Source organism: Lepisosteus platostomus, chromosome 2 (assembly GCF_059453375.1).
Source record: "Lepisosteus platostomus isolate fLepPlt1 chromosome 2, fLepPlt1.hap1, whole genome shotgun sequence".
Taxonomy (NCBI): Eukaryota; Metazoa; Chordata; class Actinopteri; order Semionotiformes; family Lepisosteidae; genus Lepisosteus; species Lepisosteus platostomus.
Window position 1 is genome coordinate 71,338,738 of NC_142612.1, and position 17,449 is coordinate 71,356,186.

General features: G+C 35.4%; 1 long non-coding RNA gene across 1 annotated transcript; it reads left to right on the plus strand.

The window, feature by feature from the left end:
• Positions 1–3,510: 3,510 nt before the first annotated feature.
• Positions 3,511–8,971, plus strand: LOC148677006 (uncharacterized). Its single transcript, XR_015929513.1, has 2 exons — positions 3,511–8,546; positions 8,728–8,971. It is a non-coding gene; the product is annotated as an uncharacterized LOC148677006 (long non-coding RNA).
• The last annotated feature ends 8,478 nt before the right edge of the window (positions 8,972–17,449 follow it).

Genomic DNA, 17,449 nt, shown 5'->3' on the forward strand with positions numbered 1-17,449 from the left:
GATTGTTAAAATTGAGTGAGTGATTCTCATTAATGTAAGTAGATATCCTTACATTCATTTTAATCCATACAATTCTATTTTCCCAGCTTAGTAACAATTTATGTGCCATCTATAATAAAACACATCATTGCAGCACAAGTATGGCAGCAGTGTAAAGTAATGGTTAAGACTTTCAACCAAAGGTTTGTGGGTTCAGCTGCTGGGTGGGACTCTGTTGTTTGAACTCTGAGTAGGGTACTTAAATCAGATTGCTCCAGTAAAGCTAAAATGTTTAAAATGTTTTTTTTTTCTTCAGAGTGCGAGGTATTGTTTTATTATACTTAACCAATTCATTTTTATTTTAAAATTAATGTGTGTATCACAGCTATGTCACATGTTAATAAGTACTTTAAAGGCCAGAATAGCATGGATGTTTAACTTTATATTTAAATCATAAATAATCTTATGACTCTCTCTGGCTCTTATTAAGTGTTTACAGGTTAAAAATGGTACATGAATTGTACATGAGGTTGTATGCCAATTGGAATATTCAGAAAGGAAAATATCACCATCTGAACAGTACTTTTTTGTTATTAATGTTGTTGTGTTTTGGCTAAAGAAGTTATTTAAGTTGCCAACTCACAAGTTTACAGTGGAAAGGTACAATTATTAGCACTGAACCATAATTGAATCAGAGGTCCAGACCCTAGGATTAGCAGAAATGCTTCAGCAATATAGATTGCACAGATAGCAAAAAGTGCATTGCCAAATCAGGTTACCAATAGTGCAGCTGACATGTTCAATATCTGTTCAAAAGACAAGCTATTTTTTAAAGAAGGGTTTAAAATTGTTAATGACTGAAAAGAGTACCTTGTTTTTTTTGGTATAATTTTCCATTGTGTTGTTGAATACTTGCAGGCTCGTACTTGTGTCAACAGCTCATTCAATGAAAATTCAGAAGACATTTGTGTGTATCGTGTTCTGACATATTGTAGCACAAAATGTGATATCTTACTGTTAATGCCAAGTCTTATTTGTTCATGTCGACGTTTATTCCCAAAAGATCCCATAAACAAGACCACGTGACAACTGTTTATTGTGAAGCCCGCAGAACATAATGTTATTTTAATAGTTAAAAACATTTTCTTTATTACACTAGGTATTATAATATAGTGGTAGGTTATCAAAGAAGATTAATTTAATTCTTTAAGTCAAATCATTCAATGCTATACCTGGCTCCTGTTAGTCTTCAGAGTTTGAGTTTTTGGGACTTGGAGTTTACTGTGAGGTTAATGCAATTCATAGAGTCAGTGTCATCCAATACCTGTTGTAGAACCACATTTTTATCTTTAAAAGCAGCTTTAAAAGTAGTTTTTTTAAAAGCTCTTTACAGGAAAAATAAAAAAGATGACTAAATTATTGAGCCCAGTGGAACTCCAGACTTAATGAACCCTACTTCAGAACTGAAACCCCGAAGAGAGACAACGTGTCAATGATCATACAGGTAAGAGTTGAAGCATGTAAGAGCAATGTCTGAAACTCCAAACAGTCTCAAGACAAGAAAGTAAGATGTCATTATTAGCAGTCTCAAAAGCAGGGATTAGATGAAGAATAATTCTAGATAATTCTAGATGAAGAATAAGAATAAATAAAGAACCGTAGTTACTTTGCTGTGAAATCAGATGAGAAGGGTATAAAGAGGTTATTTGAAATGAGATGGTTGCTTAGTTGAATTGTAACAGCACATTCTAAAGTTTTTACTAGAAAATTAAGTAAAAACTAGTTTGGATACATGTCAGGGATTTAGGTTGTCCAGACCCATATTTGTTTTTTAGGCACAGGGTTAGCTACAGCCATTTTAAAGGCCATTGGTACTCCAGTGCTCAAGGAGCATGTTGAGGATGAAAGGAGAAAAGGGCAGAAATGCAGGATTAAAAATAAAACAGTAGGAAAGGGATTAAATAGGTTAATTAATTAGGCTATTAAATAGGTTCCTGAAAATCCCTTTTCTATTAAATAGTTAACTTTAAACTGGACTATATTGCTCCTGGTCTTCTGACAAACCAGGGTACTTTCAGGTTAAGTCCTAATAATTGCCCACTGCTGCTGGATTTGTGCTTTTATACAACATGCTTTTTCTATCACCTTGAAGGTTAAGTAGATACCATGTGCAAAATTTTGAAATTACATTTCAAAATGTATGTCTTCATGTGGGTTTAAATATCTCATAGTAGAATAAGTACAACTGTTTCTCTGTTCTGCATTTTCTGACCATTCCACTCAATAACTTGTTCTAAAGGATAGCTGTTGGATCTCAAAGGAAAGGATTTGCATAGCAGGAGAAACCACATAGTTGGCAGCTTTCTTTAACAATCTGCACTAATATTTTGTCTTGACTACAGGACCTTTCTGATGGATCTGATTTTGAAACAATTATCGAGAATGTAATTCATTGAATGTAATGAATATTATTCCATGCCTTTTTTCACACCAGAATTAACTGAATGATTTAGATTGTTTTTTGTTCACCAGCACCTACTCTGAGGGTTCTTCCTAATATTCAATCTATAACACAGTTATTCAGTCCTGCTGGTTTGCTGGAAACAGTTAAAGTAAGGGTTATATTTGTATATGACATTGTTTATTTGCTGATTGAAATAAATGTGAGCTCAAAATTTAAAACAAAATGAAAATCGATAACTAACTTGCTCTACCATTGGGTTTTCCAGGGGTAGTTAGAAATGATTGCTTGAGAGAGCTTAAGCATTTTTTTCTTGCAAATTAGAAAATTTATTTTAAGTACAATTATTTGACAATTACAGTTTAAGCAATTCCAGTTGCTTAATCCCAACAACTAACAAACACAGCACTGAAGAGTAGCTTGAAGAACATATTTCTTCTCCTATTTAGTCATTTTTTTGTGTTCTCACAAAGTGGTGATTTATCAATGAAACATTTTATAGTTGTTTTTAATAATAATAATAGCTTACACTTATATAGCGCTTTACAGGTAATTGGGACTCCCCTCCACCACCACCAATGTGCAGCACCCACCTGGATGATGCGACGGCAGCCATAGTGCGCCAGAACGCTCACCACACATCAGCTATCAGTGGGGAGGAGAGCAGAGTAATGTAGCCAATTCATAGATGGGGATTATTAGGAGGCCATGATTGGTAAGGGCCAATGGGAAATTTGGCCAGGACGCCGGGGTTACACCCCCTACTCTTTTCGAGAAACACCCTGGGATTTTTAATGACCACAGAGAGTCAGGACCTCGGTTTTACGTCTCATCCGAAGGACAGCGCCTATTAACAGTATAGTGTCCCCGTCACTATACTGGGGCATTAGGACCCACATGGACCGCAGGGTGAGCGCCCCCTGCTGGCCCCACTAACACCTCTTCCAGCAGCAACCTTAGTTTTTCCCAGGAGGTCTCACATCCAGGTACTGACCAGGCTCACACCTGCTTAGCTTCAGTGGGTTGCCACTTGTGAGTTGCAGAGTGATTTGGCTGCTGGCTCGTAATGCATGTGTAAACTTATGTGTTCATTTTGTGTCAGTCTAACACAGGGCTGCCCAGTTCAGGTCCACCTTACCTCTGCGTTTCCCAGGTTTTGTTTCATCTTGGTTCTTGATTATTTAAATTCGAGCTTTAACTACTTATTGATTCATTAGAACTTTTTAAATCATTCTCAGCTCTGTAACTGTAAGAGATTTAAATTTACGTATCAATGTTTAAGTAGCTTGAAAACTGCAAACCTTTTGAAACTGAGCACAGTTATACAGATATACTCACATTATAAGCGCAATCAAAAGGTTCAATCACGCAACTTGAATCAAAACCAGCTGACACCAGAATAACATATGACGTTTGAAAGACCAGCTTTAATACATTGCAGGACACACAGCCACCCAGAATCATGCAGCTCTACCCAAGAGTAGCATTCAGCAGCATTTGCATGTGGGTGTGTTCTTCCTCCAACATTACAGACAAACACACGTGACTAGAAGACAAATATTGTTCTTTTATGGTGGTTAAGAATTAAAATAAGAACATCTTCGAGAAATAAAGAGAAATTGCTTCCCCTAGGCTTGTGTATCATCTTCTCAGTCAAGTTTATTTTTTTCTGTTGATGGATTCTTCTTATTCTTTTGCCACCCTCATTAATTGTATTGTGTAGTGCCTCAGTGTTTCATTCCCATGGAGGGCCTAATTGCATGTTTTCAGTAATTACATGAAGGTATCTGTTAATAACTCTGAGCATTTCCCATGATGAAGAGTGGTGCACATTTGCTACTCGCACGGGAAGCGCAAAGAAAGTGGATTAAAATGCGCTGTAAAGTGTTTAGACCCCATAAAAATAAAACACTCTGGTTTCTTGATGCTTCCCTTTTGAAAAAAAAGTACATTACGGGACAATTAAGAAACACAGCTCTAGGTGCTCAGGGTGAAATGGGATCTATGACACCTCCATCTACTTTGCCCCAGACACACCTGATCTGTCCAGTATAAGGATTGGATATCTCTGGATTGAATACTAATGTGCTCCAACATTACCTCACAATGGGTTGTAAACAACATGATATGTTCCAGAATTCATTTAACCTAAAAATATCAATGAAGGTAAAGTGGAATTAACCAATATTGATAGTGTGTAATGTGATGCTTTGTAAATGATTAAAGCCACTTGGCTTCCCATCCTGATTCATCATATTCAAGGTGTGGTGTATTTTTTAGTCACTGATTGGCCCGTCATGGTTTATACCTTATATAGTGATCTTTGTGAAAATGAACCGCCTTTAATGTTTGAAGAACTAGACACATTATTTTTTCACAAGATATAAAAAAGCAGTATTTTATTTTACTCCTTTCTTTCTCTCTCATTTCTCAATTTTACCTGTATACCTTAATAAAGTCTTGGGGCAATACTTCCCTCATTGCATTTAAATAAGTACATACAAAATGAATTACACCTTTGTAATTTAAATAAGGCACTTGCTGTTTTTGTCCAAACATGTTGTAAAACGTTTTTCAAAGTGTTATTTTGCTTCAAGGCAAAGCAATGAAAACTTCATGCTGTGTTAAGACTTACATCAGTTTCACTGAAGGAGAGGTTCCTAAATTCATTATTTGTATTGTACAGAATCCTCAAAGGCTATCAAATGTTAATGATGGTTATACAGTCTTCTTCTGAAAAGTACTGTATTTTTAAAGTTTTTAGAATGCATCTCCACCTGTTTAAATTCAGATGACCTGAAGTTGTGATAAGATGAAAATAAGTTATATTGATATGATATATGATATATTTCATATGTTATATGAAAATATAGCTTTGTAGCTATGAAGCTATCAGAATATGATAGCATGCTATCTGCCCTTCACTTCAAATGTGTCAAAATCATATCGTGCTTTTTTTCTGATCATTTGTTAAAGTTGTACAATCCGTTGTCCTGAACAATATTTTGTGTGATTGAAGATATGAATATATCTTCTTAAAGTGAAGATAAAGAATTTTGTAAAGGCTGTCGAAAGTGTTCGGAATATATTTTCCTGAAACGTGATTCATCTCACATAGATAAGCTTTCTTGGGACTGTATAAAATCAATCAACAGGACAGTGTCAGTGGCATAGGGAAAGTTGCTGCCGGAGTTAAATTACAACAAATACAAAACTGATTTATTGTCCTTAACACTGAGAGTGAGGGACATGTAGCTTTCACTAACATCAACTCCTGGCCCAAGCACACTGGAGCTGCAAAACATCCAACTATACAGTTCCAGGGGCCAGAACTATTAAGTTTAACATGGGCATTATGCAAAACTGTAACAATTCTGGTTCTGGCAACATGAACCTAGGACTTAAATTGAAAACATAACTATTAAAGGGAGTATTTCCTCTATATCTCGCATGCTTGACATCTGTAAATAGGAGAATTCAAACTTAAAATCAAAATAATGTTCCCACTCATTTAATGATTTTGTAAACTGAAGTGTGATGAGATGATACTCGTTAGCAGCAAGCTGGCGTGACTGGTGATGTTGACAAGACCATGGACAACTGATGAGGTTCTATTAACTGAAAAGCACAATGCGAAGCTGTTCAGGAAATTGAATAGGAATTATTTTAGTAAAACTGATGATATTGTGTGAAGCCATAAGCTCTCCCTGCCCTTTTCCCATTTTCCTATGCAGTCAAGTGAACTTAATTGCACTGAAGATATGCGGCACAAACATTTTGATGTATAATTATGTCCATTACTGAAAACAAAGCACTTGTGTGCCAGTCTAAAGATTTAAAGCATTGCCTCAAGGTGAAAAATAAGGCACATCTTATACACACATAGTAATTATTGCTGACATGCTATATAGACACCTGCCAACATACAGCAATATTCATTAAAAAATACAGGTGTGCAACCCTTGTTTTCCTGATAGTCAGAAGTGTTTTTGAATAGAAAGCAGAAAGTTAGATAATGTTCTTTTAGTGCTGATAAAATAATGTCCAGTACCTATATTTACTGCAAAATTAAATTGTATATACTGTATATTTGTCATTTAACTAAATTCAAACAACATTATATGAGTGGGGTTCATGACACTATAATTACAAGAAAGGGTACTTGTGCAAAATTGTTACTTTACTTTGAAAAAAAGGGTTAATTTGAAATACTTTTTATGTGCTTGGAAAACCATATGTCAAGTGTACAAATATTCTTAATACGTATGTGGATTCCTATTTTTTTATATTACTTGGTTTAACACACCATTTGGACAGCCTGTGTTCTTCAGGACTTCTTCTTATTAGATGCCATTTTCATTGTTTTACAATATTTTATTGTTTTTTTATCATCTAAGCTACATACGGTACCATACCTTCACAGGTACTGTACGTCCAGAATAACCAATAAGAGATAGAGCAACCATGGGTATTTGCTGTAGAAAATAAATTGGAGGCTCTTACATACTGGAAGTAAAATTTCTCTCTTGGTTCTTGACCAGTAGCACATTATGGGTCCTGTTTGTCAGTTGTTCTTGTGGTTGTCCAGTTCCTGTAATTTATCACTGTCTATATTCCAACCACTAAGTCTTCTGTCTCACAGAATGGGTAAGCTTACTTGCTGACCAGTATGGCAACCATAGTATTAAGTAAATTTTTAAAACAAACATCTTTCATTACAAATATATACTGTATTTATAGTTAGGATATGAAAAGAATCAGTTTAGAATACTATAAAGATTATGTATCATACAGTGAATTCAATTTTTTGTTGTTGTTTTTTTTTTTTCCAGAAAAAGAGCTGCCTTCAAGAAACGGGCAACTCTGTGTAATATGATTCCAGAAAATGTAATCTCTGAAAAAAGTCAAATGTAATCTTTGAGTATAGTTTGTAACATACCCTGGTTACACAATTGCCAAAAGGTGCTGAAAGATATAAATCATGGTAGCTTATCTCCCTAATCAGTCACAGAGGCAATTAAATGAATCCCTGGAGATGTCTGTCATTATGAATTGCATTTTGGCTTATGTTTTTATGCAAACCTCTCAGAAAAGAGGCAGTCCTAGCCAAATGTAATGTTTGTTGAATTGTGAATGTATCCAAGTTACAGAGCATTTTTTTCTGTTTTTGCTACTTGTAATTCTGTATGTAGTGTTAATTATAGACTTGAATTATTAAATATTTTTAAAACATGCCTTATTTTTCTGTTTTAAACTGAAAACTGCTGCTAAAATGTATGTTACAGCACATTTGTTTTTTTCATATTCTCTATTTTTGAAAATATTTTGCAAATTGCACCCACCCATTTTGCATGCTCCAAACACACCTCATTTCACACAGACGCTAATGGAAAATTAATGTTTACAACTGTAGCTAAAGCAGTACAGGGTAGCTAAAAATGAGTTCATTTTGTAATACAGTGTTCTCTGCAATACTGAGCTCTGAAGAAAATTCCAGTGCCTGAAACTAGCATTTAGTCAACAGACTGCTTCTTTAAGCCTTAAAATGCTTCTGACCCTGTATGACACTAAATCAGCTTGGGATGCTTTAGGCAAGTAACATAAGACAAATTCTCTAAGAGGACATCTCTATGTGGCATTGAATCAATGTATCTCTGAGCTTAGTGTTCAGGGAAACCATCGTCCATCCAGATAACTAGTCTAAGCCAAAATGGTCACAAGGTGGTGGATTGTGGTTACTGTCAGGTCATCAGTCACGTGACTTGCGTTTTTTCCAGTGTCTTTCCTGCTTGTTTGTATAGTAAACACACCACACCTGTTGAAGGAATGTGGGTTGCCTCTCTGAGACTTTTCCAGCGGCATTGCTTGCATTTTCAGAACTTCTTTCTCACTTCTCTAACTCCCTCTCGTGCTCTCTCTCTCCCCCTCTCTCCTCTCCATCTGTTCCTTGCACAGCTGTATCTGTCTGGAGTGCCGGCCTGCTCTCTGACATGAGATGGTGATAGGGATACTCTTGTTTTTATTTATTCCACCCCTCCTTCCCCCTTGCCTTTGCCTTCTTCAGCTGTCACTGTTGTGTCTGGAGCGTTGCGTTGAACTTGGAAGGGTAAGGGATACTTGGAAAATCCTCAAAATTGTTAGTACTCTCAGCAATGAAGTGTGGAACACACCCTGGATTCTTTTCATGGAAAACAATAGCTATGGAGAAAACGTCTACAGCATGGTCTTATTTATTTTGTTAAGTTATTCTTAAATAAGTGCGCTAAAATTGCCTCTTTTTTTTGCAGTGATGTGCGATACCAAAAGAACTTTAAATTCCTCCCCAAAAGCTGCAACAGGACATCTGGAGGACTTTAAAAAGAGGATAAAGTATGTAGATAATTTAAAACCTGAAGCATTACCAAACAGAACAAAATGGGCAGAATTGCCTCCTCTCATTTGTACCAGTGATGATTTTTATGACATCAATGATTTTATGTACAGACCTTAAGAACATAAATAGTTAATAGCTAATAAAAATGTTGCAGTCTGTTTGCTTTCAGTAGTGTATCACTATACTGTATCTGTACTGTGATCTTAATTGTTCTTATACTACTAATACTACTCCAATGACATTCTTAGAAAGCTAGAGACAAATAAGTTATCACTTGAATCTGTATCTCTGGGTAACCTATGAAAGGATACTAACAGGTAAACACATGTCAAGTATTTGCATATTGGAAAGGCTAAAATATAAATCATCTTGTTAACAGCTTTCTACATGGTTCCATTTCTTGCCTTTGTGTGCCTTCAACTTCAGGTCATATTGTACAGCTTTTTCATTAGCTTCATTTAATGTTGATCAACTGTCCATTTATATTTAGCATGATGTCTTAAGTTTTACAAATTCACAGGTCCCAGAAAAGCATACAGAAGTATCAAATGAAAAAGAGTTAATAACCCTATTCTCTGAAGTTAATATTTAAGTTAATTTTACAAAAGATAACTGTTCGTTTTCAATTTACCAAAATATAAAGGTGTACAGTACATCATCCATGACACAGGCCCTTTATTATTCATTAATACACGGAAATGAGCAAATTAGGATGACCGCACTGATTGTATTTCAGGATTTGGCTATATTTAAAGAGTTAAGGGAAGATTGTGTATGGAGTTATTAGGGCTCTGGATGTGTACCTGTAAGTTTTATGGTTCCAAATCCCTGCTGTTGTATCATTAAGTAAGATGCATGACTTACAGTAGGTCTTTGTAATAAGGAGTCCAGCTCTATAAATAGGTACAAATGTAAGTTACTTTGGATAAATGTGTCAGCCAATTTAAAATAAGATGTATTTTCTAATTTAGATATCTTGTATAGAGAAAAATAAGACAATGTAGTGAGAGACCACAGGGCACAATATAAAAGTAGTGGAACTGGATGAATATCAATTTGATCAGATATCATATGACCACGGAGGTTGTTATGCACTGAGATTATATAGATGGCTCTGGATAAAAGACAAGCCTTCTGTGCTTTTTTAGTACATCCGGAAGTTCACCAAAGCTTCTCAAAAAATAAATTAAGCCTCTTGAATATAAACAGTTGTCTCTAAGCACTAACACAAATCCATTGAAAACCTAACAGGAAGCATCACAGTTTGGTGTGAGAAGTGCATTTCCCAACTACTGCACCCTTAAAAGCTTCCATTTTCAGACTGTTTTAGAGTTTTTCTCTCTTTTCTCTAAGAATGTTATGTGACATTTTGATGACTAAAGTGCACAGCAATGCATTTCTGATTAAAAAACAAATAATGAGAAGGCAAGGGTTTTCTAATCTACTTTTTCTTAATATTGTACATTAGAATTGTGCACTGACAGGTTTTGTGCTTTGTTTTTGGGTGGCAGTGTAGCGTTTGCCATTCAAATTAAAGAAAAAACTTGGCCAATCTGACTGGAAGGATATACTGCGTAGAATGAAAGCAATTTAGAAGTGCAGGCTGAAGCACCAAAACAAAGAATTGTTTCCTGCTCTTATTTATTTTCTTTCTCATTCCCTTATTTTCCAATAGGGCAACAGTTTTGGTTAAAGTTCTCACTGGACACATGTGATAGTATTGTGTCACTGCAAATTAACCATTCATTTGCACATTTAATGTGGAAGTTTGTAATAAGTGAACTGTGAAGAAAAGGCACAATGTACAGTACAGTAAATGTTACATGAGACCATTTGTTTCTATTTTATGAATAGTTATGAAGTAAATAGTTCATAAATAGTTATGAAGAAAACTCTGTGTGCTTTTCCTGAGAAATAATTTACTACGTAACTTCACTGTATCTTAAATACCTTAATTGAAGTGACAATGTACTGTAAGTGTGGTGTTATTTACAACAGTCCCTAAAAAGTTGAACTCTTTTTTATAATGTGTCTTTGGTATAAAATTAGCCAACAATATGAAAGTATGAGTTGCTCTGCTTTTCCAGTATTACAGGACATTAGCCTTTAGCCTTTATAAGACATTAGTCTTTTGTTCTCTCCTTCCTTAGCAAAGGCTAGGTCTTTCATTTTTTTACCAGGAGCAAAAATTGCTAGGAGGCAAAGCTTTGAAACTGGATCTTTGAAGTGGGAATTTGCGAAACATTTGAAATGGCATGTTAGTAAGAGATTTTATTTGGCACAGACCGTTTATCCCTATGAGTCATTAGTAAACGGTGATTTAAAGCTTGACAAAAACTACTGACTTCAGCATTATAAAAGGGTGACGCAAACACTTCTGTGGAAAACCATCTTTCCTAGAGAATGTACTAGTTTGGTGTCTGCATGGTTTTCTCTTCAAATTAATCTTTAGGATCAACAAATAAAATTATATTGCATACCTTTTTACAAGTGTATGAGATTTAGTGTTCCAGATCTTGGTTCAGATCTTTGTTGACAGTTGCCATCCTTATAAAGACACCATTGTAATTTCACACATATTGGAACACATACCATACTGCTCTTGTGTAGGTTACTTCCATCCTGAAGCAGAAACTCTCTCCCAGAAACATGGAACAAAGACTGTATCAAGAAGATAGCTTTATTGTGCTCTTCAGACCTATATTTGGGTGTGGGCACTCTTTAAAAAACTGATGTAAGAACAACGAAATTCAGAAGCACCTCATTTAAAAGATCATTATCAGGTTAGGGAATGCTGCTAATATTGCTCAGCCATTCTCCAGTTATAACTGGAGAATAGCAGTCCAGTCCTGTTGTTTAGTTGTCTCTCTTGAAGGTCAACCTGTTGCGGATCTGACATAAACATTCTATATTAAAGTTCCTTGTTAGTTTAGATAATCTATTATTCTCCTGCAATTATTAGAATATAGCTTCAGAATACAGGGAGTTTGACAGCTATGCTGTTCATGATTCTGTGTTCTCTCTCATGAACAGTTTAATCATTTTCATATACATTCTACAAAACTCCAACAGAGTCACTGAAGAGGTTTTTAAAACTTTAAAGTTGACTTCAAAAAGCATTATAGTTCACATGTTCTGTAAAGTTTTTATCTGTTTGCACTGATCACATACTATATAGAGGGTGACGTTTCTACAGCATAAAAGTTAAATTAGTTACTTCATTATGGAGTCACAAATGTGTTGTCATACTTGAGCAACAACACATCATCTGGGACATTTTGTCCTCAGTAGAGTGAAGGAGAAGTTGTCAGAAGTTATTTGAAATTGCAAACTCATGTACATATTGGTAAACGTATTATCTCAGGATGGAACCAATTATAAGAGTACACTGAATTATGTGAATAAACAAGATCACTTAAGCTGAGATTTAGAGCTGTTTTCATAAACCTAGACTTGAGCTGGAAGATGCATTTTTTTCATATTCAAGATTCTATTGTTCACCTGTCTGAAATAGGTTTGTAGGACCAATTATAAAATTTGTATCTCAGGATACCTTGGCCACAAAAACAACATTTTTAATTTTTTTTATTAGTGTTGAGTTTGTTGCATCAATTGTTAAGCACAGCAGAAAAAAAAACTGTGTAATACTTGCAACACATGTCAAAAAAACATTTTTTTTAGTCGGGGTAGCTTGATGAGATCAACTTCTGTTTTGAATTAGAAAATGTCTCTAATTCAGTCATCAAGTCTTTTACATATTCTCAGGGCTTTCATTTCAAAATAAAATATCCTTTTCAAACCTAGAGACCCTTGTAGCTATTCCTGGGTTCAATCAATCTTTATTTTGGATCTTTAATATTTGAAGCCTTATCATATAATTTCGCTTTATGACAAATTATTTCAACGGTAGGAAACTTGCAGCATGTATCTGAGACCCTGAATGTTCTTGTCAGATAGGGCTTCAAGAGAGGCCCTAGGATTTAAATAATATAGTACCAGGCAGACAGGTTGACACCAAACTTGTAAGTGGAAATCTGTAACTAGATACCTACCCAGACAATCTCATTTTAACCCCTCATCAACAAATGTGTGGTACAAACAATTAAAAGATTCATTCTGCAGGGCTGTGCCACAGTCACTGATGTCCAAACGTGTAGTCTATGCAAAACCAGAATTCACCACTAAAGATGTATTTGCTATCGAGTCCACCTGAGGTATTGCTCTAAAACAGTCATAGCACAAAGACATTGGTCCTTGAATAAGTGGGATGTAAAGTATGAGTTCATTTGTTTTTCTGTTCTTGATTTTTCATCAACTTTGACCTTCAAGCAGTTAAATCTAATCCTTCTTCCAATGAATTCTCTCACTAAAGCGGTCATTTACAATAGAGCTTATGCAACAAAGTTACTGTGAGTGTATCATGGTCAGTCTTGAATATTCAATTAATCAAAACTACTCTAAAAACATTTCCTCCATTAGACACAGTCTGTATACTTTATTTTTTAAAATGTATGTTTTAAAACACGGACAGCACCCTGTGTCCGATTTGAACCCAGGGACCAGCACTGCGAGGCAGCCATGCTACCCTGATCAGTACACATAAAGTATAGAGAGTATTTACAGTATATTTTACAGGCCTTTTTTATAATTTTACACAAATTATGTCTCATTGATTGGTCTGATAAAGCACATAGCCTTTATTTTTAAATATAGAAAATATAGTTATCTTGTTTGTAACTAATGAGTAAGGCTTCTTTTAATGATTGGGCAAGATTCAGCTAATAATGACAGCAATTATTACTTGCAACAACAATAATTGTTTTAGCAGATGAAGTCAAATAACAAAAGTTGCTATTGCAGTATGTGACAACAGGGGGCGATACCTACCAACATCTTAAAGCCGATGCTCATAGAGGCAGTGGAAAACGCCACTACAGAGTAAAGAAGTGAGGATGTTTTCTTAGTGCTTTTTCCCCCACCAGGCTCAATTTATTTATCCTAAAATTATTTGTATATCTAAAAAAGACTTTGATCTTTGTTAATAACCCTCCTTTTCCAAGAAAGAGTAACAGGATATTCCCCTTAAAGGAGTATATAAAGGAAAATATTTTTTTTTAAGAGAGCTTTCCAGTGTTTTTATGATGAAACGGCAGTAATTATAGTTCTGATAAGAATTTTAAACAAATGAACTGTTACTTTAGGGTCAATATCAGTATATTTGATATTCTGTTTGACCTGTTTATATCTACTGTACTTTAAATCAAATTCCCACGTTGTTTCCCTGTATACCATAAGCATTAATTATATTTACTTTTCCTGTAGCAGGGGGATTTTGATTAGAGAAAAACAGTAAATTAACTGAGGCAGCCCACTGATATACTGTAATATTCCTATCTATATTACTGTAGACCACTGAACAATGTATATTTCACTCAAGTAAGACCATTTAAACCCAAGATGAGCATAGTGACAATGTGGTTATAGCTAATTCTGAATTTTCTTTTGCTATGGGATTGTAGAGCATGTTTCCATCTACATAACATAACATAGCAACAGAAGAGTGTAGACATATCACAGCCAATCACATTGGGTATCACATTGGGAAACCACAATATTACAGATCAATCATTATTATTTGGACCCATGGGTGTTCTTTTCTATTCTTGAAAGTACCATATTATATATTTACACTCTGGATGTAGAAATAGTTACTTTAGTCTCACCTTAAGTACAAGCCATACTTTGTGGTTGTCATAGCAGCAAAACAGTGTATCCAATATTTGTAACTTAAAACCACATTTCAACTGACAGTTCATTACACATGGATGAAATCTTTAAAGGCATATTTGTGCACTCTTACAGTACTTAGAGGATGGACTTTACAACGAAGGCTGGAATAATGGCCACAGGGATGTGTTGTGTATTTTAGTACTAATCAAGAGCTGAGAGAGATCTTGGCCAAACCCTGTTTGTCCCCTGGTTTGATATCTGAAAAGAATGTGATGGCCTGGCTCTCTGGAACATTCTAGCCCTGATCTGATTAAACCCCACAATACTGTCGCTTGGCCACTGTGTACCCAGCAGCCCTTTGCAACTTGCAAATATTTTCTTGAGATGGATGGCACGCCACGAGCAGATGTATGGGAGAAGGAGATAAATCCGAGCGCAAGGAGATGTCAGTTCAGTGACAGCTGGGGGTACAGTTTCACCAGATGTCCAGGATTTTAACCTTCGAGAGACGTGAGCAGGCAGAGCACAAAACAGGGACGACGAAGGCTTTATAGTATAAGTGCACAACAAATATTTTCACAGAGAGGAGCTTATAGGAGGCGTAAACTAGAATTTCACATGCCGGTCTTGTTCATCTGAAACAATTTGCCCGAGATGATTTATAACAAAAAATAATCTCACTAATTTGGGAATAATGTTGAAAGACACTCCTATACTACTGGGCTCATTTAAAAAAATACCTTCATGTTTGAGAACTTTTTTTTTAATTTGATTGATTTGCATCATAGCCTTACCATGTACTTCACGAGAATTTGTTTGAAAGGATTATATTTTATTTTTGCAGGATTTTATTAAATGTCTTAATTATTTTTAGTCCTAGTTTTAAGGATTGTCTTTAGAATCTGGATTTTACATTAATTAAACAAATGATAAAAAAAAAATCATGTTCAACACTTATTCACTACTGTGCACGCTGGAGGTCAAAACTGCATTCTGTTGGCTGAAAAAAGGGAGATAACATGAGACATTGTATAAAATGAAATTGTGTCCTGTAGCAATAGGCTGACACTGAGGGCTGAGCGAGGTGAATTCTGCCCTGGGAACCTTAACTGTTGTCAGCTGGCTGGCTGCCTCCGGAACTGAACGTTATCAGCAAAAGCTGTTTGCATTCCAGGTTCAATGTGTGAAAAACAGTAGATGGCTTGGCATTGCTTATACCTTGGAAGGTGCATGTACTGCCTTCATCTCACTCATGCTGGTCTGAGATTAAAGGCTAAAAAACAATTTGCACTTCTACTATTTTACAGGGGGATTAAAGATGGAAATCATTACAATTTATCCATGCTGGCAATATTTCAGGGGTGATAACAGGTTTGAGATTAAGTGAACCTAATTACAAGACTTCTAACTGATTGCTCCTAATCACATGGACACAATCAAACCCCAATTGCCTTCAAGATTTTCACATAGGATTGTTTTAACTCTGCCTTGGACCTTGACTGAAAACCTATGAGAACAGACTGGAATTTTGCCTCTGTCTGACAAGCTCTATGGCAATATTAGCCCAGTTCTTAAGAGTTCCCTGCAGTTCACGATAACATAACAGAGAGCACAGTGATACAAGTGTCAGCTGGACTGGCAGAAAGTGACTGACATTGGTGACCTTCTCATGCTGCCTAATCTACTCTGTAGTTTCACAATAACTGCCTTGAAGCCCTCCAGCAAAATAAAATCTATTCTAATCCCTTCAGCGAAGATAAGCCTACAAGTGTATAATTCTGTAATACAGCTCCTTTTAGAAAGCTGTTTTTTCTACAACAGTCATTATCAAGAAGAGCAAATATATCCTAGAGGCTGTGGATGCCGATTCGTCCTAAGAAATTCTTTAAAAAACTAAAGACTGATACAAGAAAACTGATGTGTTACAGAAACAAAATGGCATCCTTGTATTTATATTATTTTTTTATGTTTAAAGTGACCAAATTAAAAGACATTAACCTCTTGATCCTCTTAAAATCAACGACTTTTTCAGATACATTTATTTTGAGTACTTTCGATTCTTTGAGGTGAGCAATAAATTGAATTCATGGTTAGAGGTCATAAACAGAAGAAGAATGCAAGCATACGAAATAGAAGAGAAGGTTCTTGTTTTCAAATATGGGAATAAGAAGGGTCTTATATGAAACCATTTTCTTCCACCTGAGATCCTCTTTTGCCTGTAATAGTTGAGCATTATAGTGCTTTTAATCTCTTTTAATTAATAGAAATCTTAAATCAAGACATTATCATACACAAGATGAGTTTCAAGTGATCTAAGCACACTCTCCAAAATGTACAATAACCTAAGTATGTAAAAATATTTGCTTCAATAATTTAAAGTTTTTGAAGCTGCCAGCCTGTGGGTACTGCTGAATATTGCTTTATTTTTCAATATTTTGTAATGAAACATAGTGAAGTTTAAGTGTTGGGTTCTATAAAAGGTAAAATGCTTATCCATGCAGCCATCTAAGGAGAATGATTTTGTGCATTTCTTAAGAATTAGAAAGGCGGTCAGAGGTTAATGTCCCAAGGCAGTCTAATGAAGGGTGTGTGGTTTTAGCTGTGAAGTAAACTGTCTTTCTCACAGAGGCTCATCTCAAGTCACTAAACGATAGTCTGCTGTAAACCCAGCTTGGGAAGATTCATGATGCCTTAGGGTTAAAAAACTGGTTGAGCAACTAGGTTATTTTTCTGTTTCTGCTTTGTTTTTCAAAATTGGTCTGTTTTTTTGATCCAATCTGTTTTTTTCCTGTAGCAATAAAAGGAACAAAGTTTGGGTCAAAGTAAAGGAAGTATGGAAGAGAATATGTAAGAATTATGGTCTTTGAATGGTGATAGATTTTAGAAACAAAAACCTCATGATTACA